This window comes from Ursus arctos, unplaced genomic scaffold (assembly GCF_023065955.2).
Source record: "Ursus arctos isolate Adak ecotype North America unplaced genomic scaffold, UrsArc2.0 scaffold_37, whole genome shotgun sequence".
NCBI lineage: Eukaryota > Metazoa > Chordata > Mammalia > Carnivora > Ursidae > Ursus > Ursus arctos.
The window spans coordinates 7,877,005-7,900,935 of record NW_026623053.1 but is presented as its reverse complement, the minus strand read 5'-3'; the positions used below and the strand labels follow the sequence as shown (position 1 = coordinate 7,900,935).

Here is a 23,931-nt window from a genome sequence, read left to right as displayed (position 1 = left end):
GCTTTGCTTTTTTTTTCCCCCTTAATAAAGTAAAATCATTCTATTCTTGGCTATTCTTTTGAATTTGATTCTTTACATTGTGGTCCATTTGGAATTAACATGAATTGAACTACTTGTTCCGCATGAATTATTTGGTATTGTGTCTGTCTGTTTGTTTGTTTTCTCTATTACTTGCTTTGATATTGTGTTTTTTTTTTTTTAAGATTTTTTGTTTATTTATTCGACAGAGATAGAGACAGCCAGCGAGAGAGGGAACACAAGCAGGGGGAGTGGGAGAGGAAGAAGCAGGCTCACAGCGGAGGAGCCTGACGTGGGGCTTGATCCCACAATGCCGGGATCACGCCCTGAGCCGAAGGCAGACGCTTAACCGCTGTGCCACCCAGGCGCCCCTGATATTGTGGTTTATCTGAATCCAGGAAGAGTCAGCAGAACATTCATACTGGGGACCCCCAGTTGTTGATTTAAAGGTAAAAGCAGCAAAACTTTTTTTTCTCTTAAAACAATATTAATTGAACAAATAAGGGATCAGAGACTCAATATTTCAGAAAGATGACTGATTATCTTAGTCTGCTCAGGCCACCATAACAAAGTACCACAGGCCGGGCAGCGTAAATAAAGGAAATTAATTTTCTCACAGTTTTAGAGGCTGGAAGTACAGATTAGGGTGTCAGCATGTTTTGGTTCTGGTGAGAACTTTCTTTCTGGCTTGTAGACAACTGCCTTCTCGCTGTGTTCTCACATGGCAAGCAGAGGCAGAGCCAGCTTTCTAGTAACTCTTCTTGTAAGAGCACTTAGCCTATCATGGGGGTTCCAAACTTATGATCTAATTAACTCTCAAAGACCCTGTCTCCAAATACCTTCATATGGGGGAATAGGACTCCAATATATGAATTTGGGGTGGGGGCACAATTTAGCCCATTACACTGACTAAAACAAAGAATCTCCAGCAATAAACATTTAATATTGTTAATTTTGATAGATAAAAAATATGTGAATGTCATTCGAATATACTAAAAGGAAAGGAAAGTTTCAGATGCCACAAACAAGAAACAGAGAAGGTATACTGACGGGTTGACCAGACTGGGTTATTGTCCAAGTAACATAATAGATTGGGGTTTAGTTCTCCACCAGAGAAAGAACATGAGGCTTTGAATCCATATAAATCAGTGTTGGCACGAAGATGTCCACATAAGTCTAAGAATTGAAAAGATGAACCAGGAAAAAAAAAATCTACCTACCATCTCAAGACAAGAACAAAGCTTGCAGTCTTCACCAATGTCTGAGTGAGAAAAAGTCTTTCCTGAGGCTTGGAACACTGAGCATGGGCCCTTTGTACGTTTAGGTTAAAGTTTACAGTATCTGCATAGTCTGGGAACTCCCCCACCCAAGAAGCCCAAATAACAACCCCTGTGGTGGAATCCCAGGGACTGGCAGAAATAAATTGAAAACTTCTCTATAGGGATTCTCCTATAACTCAGGCTTCAAGGGTTTCTCATGGGGTGGGAGGGAGGAAGGATACATTTATAAAGATGAAGTATAATCCACCATGAGTGAAGTTCATAGGTACAAAACCAAGAATATTAAGGGCCTGGAATTTGAGATTCATAATTACAAAGAGAAAAAGCACTAAAGAGGCCTGAAGTAATTAAAGACATGAAAGAAGAAATCTAAGACTATAAGGTACCAATAAATAGGCAAATTTCAAGTTAATAAAAATAGAACACATAGACATAAAGAATTTTGTCCCTGAAGTTAAAAATTATCAAGATAGGGGTAGATAGTAGATTGAACATGTATGAGGAGATATTTGTAATCTGTAAAATAAATCTGAGGAAATTACCAGAAAGAAGCAAGAGAAATAGAAATACAGAAAACATGCATAAGAGCTTAAGAAACAGATAAAATAAGGTCAACCAACATTCTACTAATAGAATTCTGAAAAGGAAAAATAAACAGGCAAAAAAAAAAAAAAAGGAAAACAGAATGTTAAACAGAATTGTTAAACTGGCACAGACAATTAACAATGAACAGAACTGATTCATGACCAGAATCTTTAGATATAAGAAGTACAACTCAATATATAATATATACTTATCTATGACATATATACATTCATATATTCATGTATATGTATTTATACACACATATATATTATATGTAGGAGTATATGTATGTAATATATTAATTCTACATCTAGGTATACTGTGGACCAAGTATAGAATACCGAAGTAAGAGAGCAAACATGAGAAGCTCATAAGTAGATCTCAAAGGACAGTTTGACTGACAATAAACATTTCAACTGCAATAACACAGGTAAGGTGATATGGAATGATATATTCAAAGTGCTGAGTAAAATTATCTTTAAGACTAGAAATTTATATTCAGCCTAGCATTCAACCATGAGCCCAAACTGAAATGAATGAATGTACTTCTAGAAGAAAGAAAATTAGCTTAGAAGGTGGGAGGTGTAATAAACAATAGATGTAATTCATTAATTTTTACACTTCTCTGTATGTTTAAAATGTTTCATAATTAAAACTAAAAATTATAAAGACTTATAAACTAAGGATGAAAACATGGTTTTCTGACTCTCTCTCTCTCTTTCTCTCCCCCCTGACCTTTTTTCTTTCTCTTTGTGTAGAACTTAAAACTTATGCAAGACAGTTGTCACCATTATGCAGTATGGGCATAATATCTGTAAACTTTTCAAAAACTTTTAAGAATATTTGCTACTCATGGATAAACTTTACTGACTCCAAAATAAACAAAAAATGCAAATTCTAAAATGTTTATTGAAATCTCTATAACACAAAATATTGACAACTTCATTAAACATTAAATTTAAATTCCATAAAGCCTCCAGTTTGTTAGAAAAATTTTAGATTTTCTTACTTTGAAGAAATTCCTAAAATTCCAAGTCAATAAATAGCAAATTAGTTTAGAGCCAGATAGTTGCAGTAGGGATGGTGGGTGGGAGATGGGGTAACTGGGGGACGGTCATTGAGGAGGGCACATAATGTGATGAGCACTGGGTGTTATATGCAACTGCTGAATCATTGAACACAACATCTGAAACTAATGTACTATATGTTGGCTAATTGAATTTAAATTAAAAAATTAAGAAAATTAGAGAACAAAAAATAAACTTTCAAAACTGTTTAGCTTTGGAACTTCTCTTTAATGTGGGGTTTGAGTGTATTTTAATGAAATGACGTGGAATATGGCCTCCAAAAATAGAGGGCACAGGGTTTATGATGGTTCTTTGAGGATCCTATTATTAACTCAGTGGTAGTGGTCTCCTCACCAAGAATTCCTATTGTGCGACATGTAGAAGAATCTTCATGGCTGGATTTGGTCCAACAGCTATGCCTTTTGCTCTAACTCCTTTTCTTCTTCCTGTGGCTATCACAAGAATAATGTTTATTGAGTTATCATATGTCAGACACTGTGCCCCGAGTTCCAATGCTTTCACTCCTCTAATCCTCAGGTTAGCACTTGGAAATAGACTCAATTATCTCTAGTTCATAGCTATGGAAATGGTGGCTTAGAAAGTTATGTAACTTGCCAAGAATCATACTGATAGAAAGTATTAAAACGAGTTAAGAAATGAGCCTTTCTGACTTCAGTGGCTTGCTCTTGCCCATTATGTTGCATTGCCCTCTCATTCTCTATAGAAAGTAAGAATATTGTTGGCAGGCCTAATATTTGCCAAATGAATTCAATTCACTTTCATTATAACTTCTAAAGGATTGGACAGAAAAAAATTCGTGTAATGATGGTTTGAAATTTCTAGTGATGGCCAGGAAGCAGGCCTTTCGAGGTCCCAAGCACTAAAATATTGTGGTGATTATGGAGATTTTTTGGTCCCTCTCCACTGTGCATCTAATGAAAATACAAAAAATGCTAAACTATAAAATAAGGACAAGATAGCCAGAATCATAGTTTTATCCATGATGGTGGTGGTGGTTGTTTTTTCCCCTGAAATATCCCACCTTGAGTTATTTTTAATAATTTTCTTTTCTGCTGATGTGCCTTATTTTGCTGGTGTCCTCAGTATAAACTTGGTCTGTGTGATGGTTAATTTTGTGTATCGACCTGCAGGGCATTTTTGGATGAAATTAACATCTAATCAGCGAGCTGTGAGTAAAATAGATTGCCCTCCACAATGTAGGTGCGCGGCATCCGATTGCTGAAGATCTGAATCGAATGAAAGGCTGGCCTTCCTGTTCCAAAGGGAATTCTTGAGCAGACTGTCTTTGGGCTTCAGCTGCACCTGCACCTCCTACGTCTCCAGGCTGCCGGTCCACGCTGCAGATTCCCACGCGCCAGCCTCCATAACCAGGCGAGCCCATTCCCTCCTAAGAAGTCTTTTTCCATATATTCACGCCTCCTATCGGTTCTGTTTCTCTGGAGAACCTTGAATCATCGTCTGTCTGCTGGGTCATCCACATTTCCAAAAGGCCTGCCCTCAGTCAAGTGTTCTCTCTTTTCTTTTTTAATGTTACTATTTGAATTCTCAGTTCAGGATGGCCCCCCTGACTTGGCAGACCATGCCACAAAGTATTTATTTAGAAAACTGGACTTGGTCCCTCTTACCTCTGTGGTGCTGAGGACATACTCCACAATTTCTTTCATCAGGTCTCCCGTGGAAATTTAACCTTGGTTTAGGAAACGAGATCACATAATTGTGACCATAGGCTTTGGAATCATTTATTCCAGTCCCAATGTCCCATGACCTTGGGCAGGTCACCCACTACCCTCACTGGTAAACTCTGAAAATCAGAAGAGATATCGTCTGTAAGGATCTTTCACAGAGCTGTGCTAACACAAGTATTCAATAAACTTTGATTATTTGGATTATTGTGGGCATCAGTAAGCATGTAAATGTGTGTATCACTTCTCCTCTTTAAGCTGTAGTCTTTGGCCGTTGAAGTGAAGGTAGATTCCTAAACAACTAACTAGAAGGTCCTTTTGAAACTGTCCCATGGGCGTCTAACGGAAGGAGTTTGAGGACCTGAATACTAACTGAGAGACCCTAAATCTGAACTGGGCCTACATCTTACTTTTCATCTATCTGCTGGCCTAAGTATGGTGGCAGTCTCCAAATAATTTGAAACTTTCCAGTAACATATTACTTCTTATTCCCTAGTCACCATTTTCCTTAGCTCCATTGCTACCCAATCAGGGCACTTTTTTCCTGCCTGCTCCACAGCCGCTGAAGACCCTGTGGGAGACTGCACTTGACGCGACCGTTCCTTTTTCTCATCGCCTCCCTTCACTGGTCCAGCAAATGCAAGTTTGGTCACTACACAAGGGGACTCCTGAGCACTGAGTAAGAGCCCGGCCCACCTGCTTATGGGTTTTCATGTAATTTTCAAGCTCATGAGAAACAAGTTTCTGGCTTTTTAATATACCGGATACTTAACTGGTTCTAAATGATTCCATGAGACCCTACCTTTCACTAGGAAAACACCAGAACATGCAGTCCAATGCTCCTATTAGAATTTACTTTTTTTGTGTCCAGATCTTTTTAATATAAAAAGCAACTTCAAGTTTTTAAAAAAATATTTTTATTATTTTTTTTTATGATAGCCCCAATCCAGCAAGTTTCAGCCCTGGTCAGAATTTGTCTCCATCCTCAAGAACATGGAAATAAAGGGAGCTTCCATTTTAAACCCTTCAAGGCTCCCGTGCTGTTTGAGTGGGGGTCCTGAGAGCCATGACTTATCATGCATTTGCCACAGTGTTTCATTCTCAGAGACAAGGGTCAAAATGACTTCCTGAAGTCTGGCTTTCCCCAGGGCTATTTTTTATGTGGAAGCCCTCGTCTCATAAACAATTGAATTAGTTCACATTAACCACGATCAATGGCAAAAGTACACAAAACATAGAGAAATCACCTAAAATAATGTTTTTGAACCAGCTGCTAAATTAAGTAATGTATTTGTTTTATTGCACATTTGCATAATAGGGCAAACTAGAAACTCTCTGTAACAGATGTGCTGGTGGCAGGGAGATTTGATTACTGGCTTCTGTTATTAATCACTGCACAAATCTTAAATGATTTGTTTCTACAGTTTGATCAATTTACATCTCAGAACGTACATTTATGCGCACAATGTAGAGATAAAGCATCTGTTCACACCTTTCTGGAGGCATCAATATATTTATGGGAATTGAAGTTTTGTTAACCAATGCACAGGAAACTTTGGCCAAAGACTTGACAACTTTTGGAAAGATCCCATTATTTATTCCTTATAGTTAATAAATAAAAACCATTTTGCCATTTCCAGAACATTATGTTCTGGTGTCTATTGTTTTGTCTCTTCTATGAAAGCAAGCAAAATATATGACACTTGAGGCTCACAGGACTTGAATCACGGGCATTCCTATTTCTTACAAATCATCCCGGAATTTTGAAGAATTACAGGGTACCGTGGTATCATTGAGAACGACTGCATAGAGTTTTAAAAATTATCCTTTTTCTTTTAATTTTGCATTTGACATTTTATAATCTTATATCTATGATTTCCATCAGCATTTTAAATGGATGTAATACATTTTAAGATGGCATGCCTAAATTAAAAAAAAAAGTAAAAGCACAGGCAATATAAATATTGTTTCATTAATTTCCAATTAAGCATGATAAATGCATTGGTTCTACACATAAATGTTTCCCCTATAAGTCAAAACACTAGATAATGTGATTTTTTCCCTCCAGTTGTGAGTATTGCAGTTATTTTGTAAGCAAAAATAAATAAATAAATAAATAAATAAATAAATAAATAAATAAATAAATAAATCAAAATACCCATAGAATAAAGTTAACATTAAGCCCGTTGATTTCAGGGGCTGATTTACATTACAAAAATTTCTTATAATCATTACTTGCCATAATGATTTACCATTTGGAGTCTAACATTTCTCTTAATAGTTTATACATTTTCACTTATATCCTGTTTGATTAATTTTGGTCTCTTCCAAAATCCCAGTAACCAACTGGTACAGAAGAGAGAGCCTTGGGGATTTCGTTTCTTATGATATTCTGTTTTCCCAGTTTGGCCTCCTATTTCTACATGGTAGAAAGAAAAAAAAAAAGTGGGGGAGGGAGAGCTCAGTACTGAAATTAAATGCATCATTTCTGAAAACTGGATGAAATTTCAGATAAAGTCTTTGTTTTTAATGCCCAGGAAAAAATTAAAATGTATATATTTTTCTCAGTCAGAGGCAAGACTGTTATGGTTGCAACCCCTGCCTTTTTATAGTTCATCCTGGGAGCTAATGAAGCGTTGCATATTGGTTTCAAATTCAAAGCATATGTAGTCACTGAGGCATTTTTTCTTTATATAGCATGATTTCAAAAGGAGCCCCAAATGTGGTCATCTTAGAAAATGTAATTTGGTCGAGGACTGAAGAACTTTTTCCCAGATGACAAAAACCTTCCCCTTTGAGTTGCCTGTGAGAACTCAAGCTAGCTGTGAAGCCCGTGCACAGCTCTCTGTGAAAAATGCACGGGAGCTGATGAAAATGTATGAAAGGACTGGCGTGTCAAGGCCATGAAGGGCATTGGGAAAATTTGGATAAATGTGTCCAGGTCTCACGGATTTAGAATCAGAAGTGAGTTAGAGGACAATGTAAAGAGATGTTGAAGAGGATAATGTAATCCAGACAACAAACTTAACAGCATTACGCATCCAGAGCCATCTCCGAAGTCATTAACGCTGTTGCCGGGGGTGCCTGCCAAAGAGCCAGATGTCATTCTGCCACAACTTGGCATCTGATGGTTGTCATTTATAAGAGGGAATCGAGTGAGGACTGTAATTAGGTGTGTGTTGAATGGAACCCTTCCTTCTGACTCCGTTGGGGGCTTTTCTCGTCCTGAACAGAAGGAGGGTGCAGAGCAGGGGAACTGATCTGCCCTTCAGACTCCTAGAAGTTCATGTATTTTTTTTCCCCCTGGGGGAAATGTCTGGCTTACTCCTTTTTTTTTTTTTCCTCCGCTCATTTAGCATTTGTTGTGCTCTTTGGAGATGATAAAGACATGTTCCTGGACCCCCCAAAAGCATACACCGCCGTGGAAGAATCATGCAAACAGATCAGTTATGAACACACCCTGGTAAGTGCTGTGTTGGGGATATTGGTTTAAAAATGGTGTTGTGGGGGCGCAAGAGAATGGAACAACACCTCTTTGGAGATTTGAGCAAGGGCTCCCCAGAGGAGGAGATATTTAAAGGAAGAGCAAGCATTTGGCGGGTGGGTGAAGCAGTGAGGGGGTGGGCATTCTTGCAGAAGAAATCACGTGTGGATAGGGATTATGAAATCACGATGGAAAGGTCTGTTGTCCTCTGGGAATGGTGAGGCCTTACACGTGGTAAGAGTCTGAGGCATGAAGACATTCTAGAAGAGGGTCCCCTGAGTGGGGCCGAGATGAAAACCATGCCTGCTGACTCTTTAATTCCTGCTCTTTTAAAGGATAGTTTGATTACAGGAGGTAAGTATAAATTCAATGTAAAACCTCTAAAACTTTAATAACAATCATAAATGTAGCTAACATTTGAGGGCTCTCAGTTCAGAATTTACGTGCTTGCGTTCCCACCACAACCTTATAGAATTGCTTCTTTTTTAAAAATTTTCATTTGATAAACGAGAAAAAGGAGAATGAGAGAGGCTAAATGACCTGCTTAAGTTCATCTCACAGGTAACTGGCAATGGGCGGGGGGCGCCAGAAAGCCTGTGGCCACGCTTTCAAACACTGTGCTGTGAAGAGCTCCGCGGAGTTGTGTGGTCAGTAGGGACAGACTGTCACCCCATTGGCTAGAACGTGTTATCTTCCTAAGTAGAGAGAACGCGGCCTAGCAACTCAGCCTTCACAGTCATTCATCCCTTCGTCGAAATTAAATCTAGAAATGGTACTGAGAAATAGAGTTTTAAAAAAAATTAAGAGGGAAATTATCTGCCTCATCTCAAGTAGATTCACTGCTCACTGGAATACCTTGGAGGCATTGCCCAGACCAAAGGGTAATTTTTTGAGCTTTCGAAATACATTTAGTAGTAGGTAGAGTTGCTCATAATAGAGTCATGAGTTCAAATAATGGGATATAAGACTACGGGTATTTTCAAAAAGGTAAATATGAATCAGAGACACATACACATATATAACATATGCCATGGCCATGCTAAACCGTCTCTGAATGCTAGGATTTAATATTTTTGCATCTTTTTCCCATTAACAAGTAGAATTTGGGCAAGCAGAAAACATAAAACACCAAGAAATGGAGAGAAAATAAGAGAACACACTCCAAGGTCAGAGGGGACTTAGAGAACCATCAGAACAGTGGCCCCTGATCCTCCCTGAGAAGGTTGAGGCCTCCTGAAAAATCAGCTGAGAAATGAGGAGCCATGTGCTATCAGGACACATTAGTGTCACTAGGAGCACCCCTCAGCTTAAAATGTTGAGGTTACTCTTCAAGTAGACTTTCAGGAGGCCAAAGCCCTTCCCAAACCCCAAGGGGATCTTCTCTCGCCCGCTAAACCAGGTGACATCCCAAAGCTGAGGTAACAATTGGCTTCAACCATAAGGAACTTACTTCCCATAGAAGGAGTCTGAGAGAAAAGGAGTCTAGTCGCTCCTAGGTAGGCTCAAAGATGCTCGGAACCCTGTCTGCCCACCCTTCTCATCAGCTCTGACCTGCTTCCTTCTCAGGCTGCTACTGAGGCTGCTGCGGCCATTCCAAGCATCCTGTTCAGGCAGGATGTCCAGAGACAGATGTGAGTCCACCCCTTTCTCATGATCTTTCCTGAAAGACCCGGGCAGCCTCCTCCCCGTATGTTGTCATGCCCACTAAAGAATAGGTTTTGAATTGAGTGTGTTTTTTGAAAGTCCAGTTTCAGCTCACCTTCTTCTGGATATGAGCTATTATAGACCTCCTGGAGGCCCAGTTCTGAAGCTGCTGACTAAGCAGGAAAGTGCCCATCATCTGAGAGAAAGGCAGAGGAGGACGAGGAATCCTATTCTGTCGGTCCACGTGGCTGTCGTCACTGTGGTAAAAGCTTAGTGGGTAGATTTTCTCTTTTGCCGTATGAGGCACCAGGACGTGACAGTAGACGCAGGTGAACAAACCTTTGCCACACGATTTTTCAAACGTCTGCACACGGGATGCCTGGCGGGCTCGATCAGTAGAGCGTGTGACTCTTGATTTCAGGGTCATGAGCTCAAGCCCCGCATTGGTCGTGGAGCCTCCTTTATCAACATACAAACACCTGCACACATTTTGTTAGGCTGAATACAAGGTTTCTGTCTTGGCAGCATTTATCGTGGGAGGTCTGGGGCAGTTGCCGTGCCTCCTGGCACCTGAACGCTTTGGTAAGCTAAAACCCAGGCACAAGTGGCATAGACTACGTGCCACTTATTTACTTTGCAAGCAGCGTAGGTGGCAGTGGAAGAGGATAAACACGGACCCAGGCCTGCCGATTATGATTCCAAGGCAGCCAATGGGCCTGAGGTTGGACCTGAAGCAAGCAGGAGGAGGGGCTTGGAGAGGAATGAACCCTTTGTCAGTTGCCAATGTATTTCCCAGTTGTAGGAGCAGGCCAGTCCCAAAGTGTGTGGCCTTCCTGCCCTTTTAGAATCGCCTCTGCTCAAATCCCCACATTATGTTGGGGCAGGGGGCAATGTTCCAGAAGCTCCGAAATTCATTTTTCTATCCATGTGGTATCTAGGGATCTAGCCTGCCGTCCATCCATACGTGATGAGTCACTCTCCTGGCCAGATTGCTCACCTTTCATAACAGAGTGTCTCAACTGGTTTTCTGAATAAAGCAAACCTGCCAGCCTAGATCCTGTAGCAGTTGGAGCTTCTTGACATTGCAGAGGAACAGGAGCCTCTGGTGTCAGAGCAGCTGCTGTGTTGCGGAGGGTCACCTGAGGTGTCGCCAGTGTGTGACTGATGGAGACCTAGAACATTCATAACCTTCATTCATCAGCAGCCCTCTTCCAAGCCACCATAAATAAAACAGCATCCAAAGAGAGAACAATGAGTTTCCTAGAGAAAAAAAAAAGGAGGTACTCCTTCCAGCTTTGGTTTGAGGCTTCGAAGAGCTGAATTCCAATATTCTTAAAGCTCAAAGGGCTGCTAAAGGGGCCACATCAGGTTGCAGAATGGAAGATTGTTAAGTTCTCTCCAATTCTGCTACTTTAACCTGATTCAGGCAAATATCATTTCTTCTCTGAGTTACTGCCAACTGCCTTCTAATTCCATACTCTTGTCAATCCACTTTCCACAGAGCAACCAATGTTCTGAAAAAATATAAACTAGCATATCATGTCACACTCTTGGTTAAAATCCTTTCATGTCTTCCCTTATACTTAAAATGAAATCTGAACACCTCCCCCCCCCCCATTAGCCCTCAAAGCCTTGCATGATCTGGATCTGTCTACCTTGCTAAGCTCATCTCATCCTGCCCTCCCACTTGCTCTGGCCACATGACCTTCTGCTCATTCCTGGAACAAAATAAGGTCACTCTCACATAACAAATTTTGCAGAAGCTCTTTTCCTCTTCCTAAAATATACCCCACTTCCTTGTTCCCAACACTGTTTGCATATCAGTTCTTCAGAAAGGCTGCTTGTAATCATTGTATATAAAATCAGTCTCTAGTTCCTTCCCTTTGTAATTTTTAATTCATTTATTTATTGGTACGTATTTGCCTTTTTTTTCTTATTTCTATGATAACAGTATAAGTTCCAGAGTGGGGAAGCCATGCGGTCTTATTCTTTTTTTGTGTCCCAGTCTCTGACAAGGTGTGACTTACAAGACATCAGTGCATATTTATAAAATGAGTAAATGTATCACTGAGTCAGGAGAAAAGTAGGAGGTAAAATCTGAACTCTTCTAAAAAACGTTGTCTGACTATACCACCTGATGTTATCATCATAGCTTCCCTCCCTGTTCTTCTTTGCATTATTATCATTGTTAATATTAGCTCCCATTTACTGAGTGCACATTGTGAATCTTATTCTAGGGTTCAGACCTACTTAGTGATATAAGACCCATTTCTCTCCTGGTCGTCTAACCGAAGTGTAAACAATGAGAAAAGAGAATGACCACAGAGGACTGGAATTTTGAGGGGATCTTCATGAAGGACGCTCTTGGGATTTAAGATCAATATTGAGGGAGGACTTAGGAAGTAGAAACTAGATAAAGAAGAGGAAAGGATACTCAAGGCAAATAGGAAGTTTGGAAAGAAATTGGAATGTGTGAAAAAATAATGGGATTACAATTGCCGTTTATAAATTTGGCTTGACAACAAATGTCAGGATTCTTGTTGAGTATGTAATTTGCACCCTTTATATAGCCATTATTTGCACCCTACTTTGTAAGTATCTTCATTTTGTGCCTTGAACCAGAATTTGAATAGAGTTGTTTATATTAGAAACCTGCTTTTCTTTCCAGTGGGATTGAAAACATAAGACAAACAAAGGCCACATCCCATTCATCTTTATATCTATAGAATTTCAGATTATTCAAATTGGAGATCACTCTGGTAATCCTTTAGCTGTGTCTCCTACCTGAGAATGATGCTTCTCTATGGCATACCTAATAAAAGATTATCCAGCCTCTTGATAAACTTCTCACAGAAAGATTCTCAGAAGGCAGCTTGTTTCAATATAAAATGTTTTTTTTTTATGGCAGCAAATTCTTAAATTTCTCTCCTTCTCAACTTTCCATCATTAATCCTAGTTAAGTCCTCTGAAATTATACAGAAAAAAAAAATTAATCCTTTTCTGCAAAATAGTCCTTTGCATATTTGAAGGCATAATTATTTTCCCTTTTGTCTGTTATTTTTTAGGCTAAATATTCCTATTTTCATTAGCTATTCCTCCCTGATAGTAGCACTTATGTTCAAATACATCTATTTTCTTAAGCAATTGCACAATGGTTGTAAGCTCCCTGATAATACATATCCTTCCTGTTTTATTCATACTGCATTCATCTTACTTCAAATCATGGGTGGTGTATAATAGGCAATCAAAACAATATTTGTTAAAGGAATAAATGAAGGGCCAGGAGTACAAGCTTTAGCCAGTGTAATAAAGCAAGAAAAAGATGTAGCAGGCATCCAATTGAAAAGGAGCAGTAAAACTCTATTCACAGACAATATTATCATAACGTAGAAAATGTACAGAATATCTAAAAAGGTACAGAACTAATATGTAAGCTTCACAAGGTTGCAGGTCAAGTATACACAATTTTATTCCTATATACTAGCAACAAACAACAGGAAATTAAAATTAAAAGATTTAATAATAAAGAGCAGGACAATGAGAAGCCCCTGAAGTGGAGCTTCCCAAAATGGAAGGAGGAATCCAGGTAGTGAAGCATAAAGGAAAAATATTTGCCAGCTGGAACAATGGAAGATACCAGAGCTCATGCTAAATCCGACCACCCTGAAGCAGGTGTGCTTTCCGAGGACAGGAGTAACTGTGTGGGGGCTGATAGGACTGCCTCACTACATTATATACACTTTAGTGTCCAAGGGGCTTTATCATGATTCCCGACTGAATACAACAATAGAGTCTGTCTGACTCTAGTCACAAACAGGTCACCATAGCAATCAGGTTTTCCGTGTTGTGTACCATTGTCATGTTTCATTGACACTGGGTGTGATGGATTTCCATTCCCACTGCTGGCAAGGAATGGCCAGTACTGATTCATAGATAATGTCCACATCATGGAGATATCCCAAATAATTAAGACATGAATTTTCCTCGGGCAAATGAGGGATATTCTGCAAGAAAAACAGCCGGGTATAAATTTTGTTAAAACTACATCTGTAGTCATCGCAGGTAACAGCTAAGAAACTGAAGTTACAAATAAGAAAAGGTTGAAGGTATTTTCCTATAGCATCTCTAGATCGTACCACGTCTCCAAACCTAATGGAAACTTTTCATTCTTCATCTTACTCAGCTCTTTAGCACCACTCAACATTTGCTAGAATATAACCTTCTTGAAACATTTTTCTTTTCTTTTTTTTTTTTTTTTTTTTAAAGATTTTATTTATTTATGTGACAGAAAGACAGCCAGCGAGAGAGGGAACACAGCAGGGGGAGTGGGAGAGGAAGAAGCAGGCTCCCAGCGGAGGAGCCTGATGTGGGACTCGATCCCGGATCGCCAGGATCACGCCCTGAGCCGAAGGCAGACGCTTTAACGACTGCGCTACCCAGGCGCCCCTTGAAACATTTTTCTTGACTCCTAGGACACCAAATGATCAAAAATTTTCTCCTACCTCCCTATTTACTTTGTTCTCCTGCTTCCCCGTTCACCTTTTCCCAAATATATTTCTCCAACTCAAACTTGTCTACTGATCTCCACATTTTCATACCCACTATCTCTACATGGATAGCTCACAATATCTCAAATTTAATTTATTCTTCTCCCTCTTAACTTTTTCTCCTTTCAGTCTTCACCATCCCACAATTATCCACGTAGTGAGCTCAGAGACCTGGTAATAATCCAGAACTAGAAGTTCTCTCATCCACTGGTCTAGCAACGCTAGAAAATAAGGTAATAAATTCATCCCACCTAATAATTATCAGTAAATCCATAGGACCCTTACATTTTACACCTCCTTCCCATGAACTTAAAAACTATCAATTCTAGGAAATTTTCAGGGAGTCATTATAAAGTGTTCTGATAGATAATACACAGCCTAACTTCTGTTTCCTCAATCCTCATTCACCCGCACTGAAACATGGAGAGTTTTTATTTATTTAGCTCATTTCTCAAAAGTACTGAATGTGTAACGTCACTTCTATTGGGTTTGGAACCATTTGTGGCCTCCTGAGGTATTTTCTTTTATCTCCTCTCCTTCACTAGCAGCCTTGATAAACCTGCCTATCCAGGACTGCAAGTTCATTCCCAGAAGTAGCATTACCTTTAGTCAGTGTGGCCACTGGGGAGTGAACCAGGATAAATGGGATTAAACTGAAACAATAGGAGGTTCAGGTTAAACACTAGGAGAAACATGTTGAGAAAAGGTCACTTAGAGGCCCAGTTTCCCTTGAGTGTTTTAGCATAGTTAGTCTGAAGCTCAAGAGCCCCCATCTCACAGTGGGCAGTTCTGTTGTTTTCCCTCTTTAATGAAGAGACGAGAGGAGTCCATAATACTTGGGTGTGAGATTTAGTGACATATGGAAAGGAAGCATTTCATGGCCCCTCCCGTGTAAAATCTCCCCTTCTCTTCTTCTTACGCATCTACTTGTGAACAGAACAAGCTGGAAGCACCGGATTTATTACTAAGATGAAACTCCGTATCTGCTTTGACTCCTGGGTTACACATTTGCTTTGAAGGATTTGTTCGAAGCTATTAGTCTATGACTGTTTTACAAGGCCTGATGGAGTTGTCTATACACACTTAGCACTTAGTTTCTGTTGATAATGCTGTTAAATGAAGTTAGTTCTCTAATAAGTGTAACAATGAAATCAAATCTCTCTTCCCCACAGGCTAAGGCATGATGCATCCTCTAACAGAATGGTGGTGTCTATCAGTCAGGGGATTTGTAATCAGATCTGCAATCAGACAGGTAAGAAGTGCTGGTATGGGAGCTTGCCTTACCATTAATGCCCCTTGCTTTCCATCTTCATTGGTCAGAGTTCCTGTGCAAATCAGATCAATTGACTGCATTCTTAATTGTTTTTCTTTTAACTCATCAATTCTTAATTTGGCATTCCCTCTATTGACACATGTCACCCTTATTGAGGGCTAATCACGTTAGTTTTAGAATAATAAATATATCACTCTGACATAAACAAATTAACATATTTAATAAACTCACAGTAGTGCAATTCCCCAGCTTCCCCTGGCTTCACCTGTGGATTTGCAGTGAAGTTCATTAGAGGTAATGGGGAGGAAACAGCATCCTTCTTCATAGCTTTTATAGCTGTTGAATGGATCTGAAGTAAAGGTTACATGCTGGTTGCCTGCGGGCAGGATTGAGTCTGTACATACATTTTGTTTGGCCCACGTAATGCTGTCAAGAAATTTGATGGAGAGCTCTGGTTCTATTGGTAATGGCTCAGGAGATTGAACTCTCCATTGAAACATTCTGATAATCTCTAGCAGTAGTGCCTGGATTGGTACTAGATTTGTACTAGTGTACTAGATTTGTACAAGGGACAGAATTATGTAAAAAAAAAATTACAGATTTTGAGTGAGTTTCAACATAAACTGTAACTCAGGTTGTGAGTTTCAACAATAGATGTTTTATCTATTGTTTATTCTTTGTTTATGCTATGGTTTATACCTTGTTGATTTCATAATATCTTTCTATTAGTGTTTATTCCAACTGATTGGCCTCCTGCACATCAAAGCTCAGTTATATCTCCTCAGTTCAGCCGATGACTTACCTCCTTACTTTACTGAAAAGATTGAAGTCATCTTTGGGAGCTGATTTAACTTCCCTCTTCTCCACTGCATCTTTTCTCTGTTTTTTTGAGGATTTGTTTTATCTTCTTATAATTTCCTTCCATTCTATGGCCATCCTTAGAAGTCGTTTATCAGCTTTGTTTTCTTTTTTACTAGTATTTATCTTATCACCTCTTATTAATTATTTAGTCAATAATTTAAAAGAAAACATTTATAGAACTCCGATTTGTAGGTTTTTTTCCCATCAATTGCCTGGTTCTATATCTTTATAACTAAATCAGAATGAAGATCTGTAGGCAAATGGCTTTTAAACCATTAACAGTACTATAATGAGAAAGTACTTAGAGAAGATTCTTCAAGGAACAATAAGAATTACAGAAGGAGAGATGGGGGATTAATTCTGCCTGTAGTGCGTGGAATGTAAGGAGCTAGATCTGGGGGATAAGAGAAGGAAGGAGAGCATGTAAGATGAGGCAGCTTGACTACATCCAGAAGTAGATTTACTGATGAAACTTATCTTTCATGACCCTGCACCTGCATGGGTCTCTTCCAATGTAAGCTTATGGTCATGTGCTTTTGTATAATATATTTTAACCCCTATTATTTAAGACCATTTTCTCTTTTAACTCCAATATTCCCCCCAACATACTTCCCTTCTCCTTGCCTCAGGTGGCCTTGGAGTAGACACAGGCGTTTTAAGGATGTAATTAGGAGAAAGTTGACCTGGAAAGAGTTAGGGTTAGTAAGATACACTTCTGTGGTCTGCTGTTACATATATATGGAGCTACTTCCAGCCATCCCAGGGTAGGCTTCAGTTCCAGGATATTCCTCCCAACCTTGCCAACTCAGCCAGGGTTGAGAGACAAAGGTACAGGGCCAGAGGTTATATCTCTGTATGAATATTTTCTAGATGCCTGATACTACAACAATGTAGATAGAGGAGGAGAAGCAAGATTTAAAATGTGTAGAACCGGGAAGTCAATTTGTAGAATGTTCTTCCAGGAATTTGATGAGGATTTGATCTCATTTATGAGTGGTCAAAATGAAAGTCCTCTTCTGCCAAGAATATACTCAATAATGCCTTTTAGAACTTATCTGAATGATACTAGAAATAATTTTTGTATTCTCTCTGCTGATGACAAGATTAGTACATTGTTGGGGCGCCTGGGTGGCACAGCGATTATGCGTCTGCCTTCGGCTCAGGGCGTTATCCCGGCGTTATAGGATTGAGCCCCACATCAGGCTCCTCCGCTATGAGCCTGCTTCTTCCTTTCCCACTCCCCCTGCTTGTGTTCCCTCTCTCGCTAGCTGTCTCTCTCTCTGTCAAATAAATAAGTAAAATCTTTAAAAAAAAAAAAAGAAGATTACTACATTGTTTTCATATAAAGAAACAGAATATATGTGAAACTATTATTGAAAAAAACATATTATTGAGCTCTGTCATAAGGTTAATTCATAGAAACATTATTTTTTTGATTCAGGAAACTTTGTAATTAATAGAAATAATTTTAAAAATTTATATGGTGTTGTAATTGATTTTCTCATTCTAAATACATATTATTTCTCATACCTAAATTTATATTTATAACTTTGTATTATTTTTCTTAAAGAAGGCTCCTAAAATTGTAGCAGCACAACTGTCAAGCCTGACAGTTGTCCCACTCAAAGTAGGAGCAGAATTGGAATAAGCAAATTCAATAAAGGGGCATTTTTTAAGTGTGGACAAGACATAGGGGAATCATAAGGGATAAGGCATCATAGCTGCTATCTATCTGTGATCAGTTCAGGGCCCAAAGAAGTGAGGCAAAGCAACAGTACTGGAACTCAGAAGGAGAGAACCTTGTAAGGAAGAACCCAGTGTTGCTAGGAGTTGAGTACTTTGTCTGGGGAATCCAAAGGGACCAAGATAACCAAACTGGGATGGAGTTGGGGACACACATATGCAGAAGCTCACTCCCTTTGCTTCCTCCACTTTCCTTCTTTATTGTCCCACTGTCCTAACCCTACTATAGCACCGGGGAGCCTATGGAGGTGACCCAAATATATCAGGGAGCAGGAGACAGAAAGGGAAGTGGACCAAGTGTATAAAATGGGTTTGAACAGATAAACAAAAATATCTGGCCTTACCTATCATTGTAAAAATACATATCTACATGTATATCTATATATACACATATATGTGCACACGTGTATATGCGTGTGTATTGTACACTCATTTACAAATAAAATATGGGGTATATATAATCACACTTAAAAATGAAATCACCCCTTGCTTACTGTTTATTACCTGTTTAATTCACTTAATACCAGATAAAAAATTGTAAACTCTTTTCTATAGCACAAGCTTTTTTTTCTTTTTTAATATGACACATTTCCATAGGGTTATATAGCTCTATGTCCTATAGTGGATTTATCAGAATTCATTTAGTTTACTTCGATTTTTCACCATTATATAAAGGCTAATAATAAACATCTTGTAGGTAATTTTTAAATGATCCACAATTTGTATTTCATTAAAACAAAACCAAAGAAAACGTAATTACAGGATCGAAGGGGAGTCCCACTTCAAGTTCTTATGACCCAAATGCTCTCCAGAAAGGTTTTGCCTATTTACATCGCCATCATCCATACATTAGTCGCTGTTTTTCCAACATCCCCACCAAGTTACTTTACAAAATATGGTAAAGACAGGACTATGAGTCTACTTCCCTGCCATCTCTCACCCCTTCATGTTTGTAATCTGAAATTCTTCTTTGGCAGTGAACAACTGCTTCCTCATTTTGAATCTCAGTGTCTGGGTATCACTCTTATCATTGACCTTATAGCGTGTGATATTATTGACTTTGAGCTCCTATTTGAAAAAAAAAAAAAATCCTTGTTTTTGGTCCTTTGATAAACTCAACGTTGATTTGAATCCTCTTTCTGTGCTTTGTCTTTTTTTTTTTTTTTTTTTTTGTCCTCCTCCTGCTTTCTATGGGGTATGGCTCAGAGTTCTGTTGGCTGTTTGTACATCTGGCACAGGGTCCAGCAAACCTCCCGTGCTTCTCCTATTTGTGTGTCTTCCTTCTGCAATGCTCCCACTTTCATGTGAGCTCTTATTATTTTTACCTGGAATATCCAGTGCCCCTGAGTCAGTCCCCCTGCCTGTAGTTCCAGATGTATCTTCCTGAAATATTACTTGCTGATAGTCCCCTCCTCAGCAACAGCCAGTATCCTCTATGCCTCTCCTCTATCAAATGGAATATAAGCTGGCATTGGGTGTCCCTCTTCCACTCCCTCTGAACATAGAGCCTATATTCCAGCCAGCTTCAGTTTTCTTTTCTTTTCCACCCACCTATAATTCTTTTCCTTATCTCTGCTCTTCAAAATTCTACCCTTTCGGTAAGACTTGACTCAAAGGCACGTTCTATAGGAATCTTTCTGTAGTCACTTCCGCTAAAATGACTTCAGTCTTCCGGGGTGTGTTATTCAGATCTTTTCGACACTATAGCCAGTTCGGGAGGCTCCTAACCTCTACAAGATTATAAAACGATTGAAAGCAGAATCATGTCCTGTTCATCTTCCCCCTAAGCACCCAGCATAAAGTTTTATTGCTGGTAGCTGATGAATAAACATTAATTGAGCGAAAGAACAGCCCCAGAGCCATTCTACTGGGCCTTTGGGTTTAAGAACAGTTAGGAAAAGTTCGGAAATAAGGTCACTAGTCACAGATCATCTCCAGAGTCAGTCCTATGAAGTATCTGGCTTAAAGAACTACAAAAATTTAAATTTCAGGTCTTGGATTAAGCAACGAATATGTCTGATATGGATGGATGGGCTGCCCCAGAATTCTGAAAACTGCAATGGATTTGTGTTTGACTTTCAAAGATCTAGCAACTTCCTCACATTTACACTGTTGAGCGATTCAAAGCTGAACAAATTCTTAGAAGGTACATGACAGCATTTGCCACATACAAACATGGAACGGGCAGTTAACTTCTCTGTCGCCATTGCTACATTCGGTCTTGCCCAGAGGGGACAGACTTCATTGTCCCCCCCCCCCCCCCGCAACAGTGTTTCATGAGGAGAAGTTAAAATACGTCACGGAAGCATGTATTTACCACAGGATCACAAACTAGGAAGGAAAACATCCTGCCCATCACCAGCAACACAAAGGCATTTTATTTTGCCACTTTCACAAAGAAAGAGGAGAGACAGTGGTGCGATGTGGAAGGCACACAAATGATTTCTGAATACCCCTTAACTCCGTGCATGCCTTTCCTTTCGCTCTGTGCATGCCTTTTCCTCCAGTGTATTTGCAGACGAGTCATTTCAGTGATTTGCACACGGCATGAGTGTACCACCTCCCCACCTCCCACTCCTACCTCCCAGGCTGGAGGCACGCCAGTCGCTAATGCCGTGAGATCTTCCTGGCCTGGCTCAGACTCCCACACAATGAGACATCCTCTGTGCAATTTGTACAGCACCTTTCCCAAGCATGGCAATGTTGCACAACCCAGCACTGAACAATGAGGCAGCAGGAGGCAGCAGCACCAACGGGCGACATCTAACATGTTCAGAAAAAAACAAAATTAAGCAGCAAAGCTCTTTAGAGTAAGAGAGGCTTTTAAAGAGAGTTCTCCCAGGTAACGTAAGCAGCTGCTTTCTCACTGCCCTCACAAGGGCATGCCACGGGGCCAAACAGGCAGCCCTTCCAGCCCCAAGAGAAAGAGCTGAGCTGCGATGGGGACCAAATCCATTTATTTTCATGTTGCAGTGAAAATACTGGCTAGTTTGTAAATCATACACGCTCTGATCGCATTCCTTTTACGAATACACAGCAGATTTTCTTACTCTGGGCGCAGCCAATTTATTCACATAGGGGAGGCTTTTGCTCAGTCTCCCTGCACAGGGATTCTCAGATGGATGTGGTTGCTCCTGTTCTGACTACGTTACGAGTTGCAGAGCAAGTGTGACCAGAGGCTGGGTGCTGGGAAGGGGTAGGGATTTTCAGGTGGAAAATCTGGCCTGTGAACTACAAGGACCATGCAGGTGGGAAACAACGTTCATGTCTGGTCAGTTTTAATTTCTGAACCCAGCTTACAATCTCTAGTTCAACCCCATGTGACTCCCAATTAAACCATGCCACAGAAGGCCCCAATGGCACGAATACAGAGAAATCCCATTCTCCACAGTGCTGTCAGGAGCAGAGCAGGATGGTAATTTTGCATTTGGTCTTGTCAGCCTGCATTTTAATGCATTCTGTAATATGACCACCTGATCCAGAACCAAACCCACATTGTTCTCCCTGATAAGCCTGGGGGGAAAATTTCCTCTAAGGCATCTTTCAAAGGGACTTATCTCTTTAGGTTTGCTTAGTTTCTGAGTGGGTGGAATAGGTTATGCTTTGCATTTCAAGAAATAGCACTGAATGCCACCAGCAACACAGAATTTAAATACTGGCATAGCTGGAGCTCGGAGTATGCTCTTCAAAGACAATGTGAGATTTGACCCACACCTGAGAGGTGTGCTATTGTGACTGTGAATCGGATCCCCAGTCATTGTTCTAAAAGCAAACTCATGTTTGCTTAGTAACCATGATGGATTTTAGTTGGTAAATGACTGGGGTTAGGAAGTGTTAGCTTTGTGTAAGAGAACAAAAAAAAATTTTTTTTTTTAGTTTTAGGTTTCTTAGCTGCTGTGAAGCCATTATAGCTGGTGTCGTGATTAAGACAATAGGCTCTGTAGAACAACAGACTGGGTTAAATCCTGGTTCCATTGCTTTGATTACTTATCCTCTCTCTGTCTCGGTTTCCACCGCTTTGAAATGGGGTGGTAAGAACCTCATCGGACTGGTGTGAGAATTAAACGAGATAAGTCATCTTAAGTGCTAAGCACTGCGCCTTCCATAAAAAGTGCACATAAATGTTTATTTCTATTACGATCAAGTTCAGATTAATATGATTGAGTGCCTGGTAAGTACCAGCAACATTGCCAGTCTCTGTCTTTGAAAACCTTACATCTAAGAGGGCGGCATATTCTCTTGTGGTCTTACCACTAAAAAGTTTACTCCTGAAGCTCCCTCAGCCTGTTCGCTAGTTTACTTAAGGGCTTCCTTCCCTCGTTTCCCATCCTTCTGCATGCAGCCTCCTTCAACCAGGGGTTGCTGCTGCCTCTGTAGATGTGTGCCCCCTCACTCATTCAGATCCTAATACCCAGGACGTTTTGTTACTGTGTATGTGTGTGTGTGTGTGTGTGTGTGTGTGTGTGTGTGTGTGTATATACATACATTTTTTTTTTTACTTCCATGTCTCTCTCTTTTTTAAGATTTTTTTATTTAGAGCATGCGAGTGGGGGGAGGGGCAGAGGGCGAGAATCTCAAGCAGACTCCCCGCTGAGCGTGAAGCCTGTGGTGGGGCTCCATCTCACAACCCTGAGATCACGACCTGAGCAGAAATCAAGAGTCAGACGCTTTACCGACTGAGCCACCCAGGCGCCCCTCGTGTCTGTCCTTTCCAACTAGAGTATAAGCTCTTTGAGCACAGGCAGCATATCTGTGTATGCCACTTTGAAGTGTGTTGGGTGAATTTTCTCTGAAGTTACAAGAGGATAGGAAGTAGCTCTTAGCAAAATAGGGCTGGTGCTGCAAGTCCCTTCCTAAGCTTAGAGAGAAATCAGAGAACTTCGTATACCTTCCACACTCAGCCTGCTTCGGCACTGGCAAGGTCTCAGCCATCCCGGAGAGATTGTCAAGATGGAAAGACTACAGAAGTGACAGGAGGAGATGATTAGAAGGACATATTTCAGCTCTTCACACTTGTGCTTTAAGCCTCTCCACAAAAGATTTCATTCTCCACACATGGAAAGAGAGTGAGGTTCATTATATGAAACTTGGAATTCAAGGCAAAGAAGCTATGAGCTGACACGTAAAATTCTATTACCTATCATCTATCTATCTATCTATCTATCTATCTATCATCTATCTATCATCGTCTATCTACCAGTAGTCAGTGCCTCCCCTTGGAGTCCCTGCAAGCGTACAGCAGAGCTGAGGGCACCATCCTCTTTTGCACTGTCCTGATCCTTCTAATGAGAAAGCCAGTTGGCCATAAACAGAACCAGGGCTCCGATTCTTGCAGCGTGGGTTGTTGCTCCCAGCAGTCGGCACGTTGCCTTCTGCACCTACGGAGACTCTGCCCTCTTGCTTTCGCCGTGGTGCTGCTCGCACGGTCACTGGGAAACAACCGCAAGCTTGTGGGTGATGGACTAGACGCCAGGGGTGAGGAGTGCATTTCCAGCGTGTCTGCCGCTGTTTTCTTTAATGATTTTTCAAATGAATATGGTCTCCGTCCTTCCGTCCTTTAGACTGTGTATGTTGGGCTTCAATGATTTCAAAGCTAATGGTAAAATATGCACTATGCGACACGGCTCTGCCGAGGAGATCTGAATCATTATTTGTCCTCTTCCTCTGGACAGACTGGAGGGTTAAATGGCCGAGGTTTTGAAACAAAAGATTTATACTCCATTTTC

General features: G+C 40.2%; 1 long non-coding RNA gene across 1 annotated transcript in view; it reads left to right on the top strand.

Moving 5' to 3' along the window:
• The first annotated feature begins 283 nt into the window (after window positions 1–283).
• LOC123000351 (uncharacterized) overlaps window positions 284–23,931 on the top strand; it is a 75,221-nt gene continuing 51,573 nt past the window's right edge. Inside the window, exons 1-5 of the long non-coding RNA XR_006408306.3 lie at window positions 284–467; window positions 2,198–2,313; window positions 4,172–5,332; window positions 8,010–8,116; window positions 15,501–15,580. This is a non-coding gene — a long non-coding RNA (uncharacterized LOC123000351). The remainder of the gene's footprint in view (window positions 468–2,197; window positions 2,314–4,171; window positions 5,333–8,009; window positions 8,117–15,500; window positions 15,581–23,931) is intronic.